Here is a 741-nt window from a genome sequence, read left to right as displayed (position 1 = left end):
GCCGTCATTGTTGTTTGGCGGGTCCGGGCTGGGGATTCGAACCCACCACCTTAGGTGTACGTGGCTGGCGCCCCAGCCCGGTGAGCTATAGGCGCCGAGCCGTCCCCGTCTTTCTTTAGGGCCGCATAATATTCCATGGCGTACATATACCACAGTTTATTGATCCATTCGTGGGTCGATGGGCACTTGGGCTTCTTCCATGACCTAGCAATTATGAATTGGACTGCAATAAACATTCTGATACAAATGTCTTTGTTGTACTGCGATTTTTGGTCTTCTGGGTATATACCTAATAAAGGAATTGCAGGATCAAATGGCAGATCTATTTTTAGTTCTCTAAGTATTTTCCAGACGTCTCTCCAAAAGGAACGAATTAATTTTCATTCCCACCAGCAGTGTAGAAGTGTTCCCTTTTCTCCACATCCACGCCAACATCTCTGGCTTTGGGATTTTGTGATATGGGCTAATCTTACTGGGGTTAGGTGATATCTCAAAGTAGTTTTAATTTGCATTTCTCTGATGATTAAGGATGGAGAGCATTTTTTCATATATCTGTAGGCCATGCACCTCTATTCTTTAGAGAAATTTCTATTCAAGTCCCTTGCCCACCCTGAGATGGGATCACCTGGTTTTTTTCTTGCTAATACGTTTGAGTTCTCTATGGATTCTGGTTATTAAACCTTTGTTGGAGGCATAACCAGCAAATATTTTAGGAATCACTTTTTTAAAATGTTTATTTAT

The sequence above is a fragment of the Otolemur garnettii genome, unplaced genomic scaffold (genome assembly GCF_000181295.1).
Source record: "Otolemur garnettii isolate 467f Iridium unplaced genomic scaffold, OtoGar3 scaffold00109, whole genome shotgun sequence".
Lineage (NCBI taxonomy): Eukaryota > Metazoa > Chordata > Mammalia > Primates > Galagidae > Otolemur > Otolemur garnettii.
Note: the sequence above shows the minus strand (reverse complement) of the source record.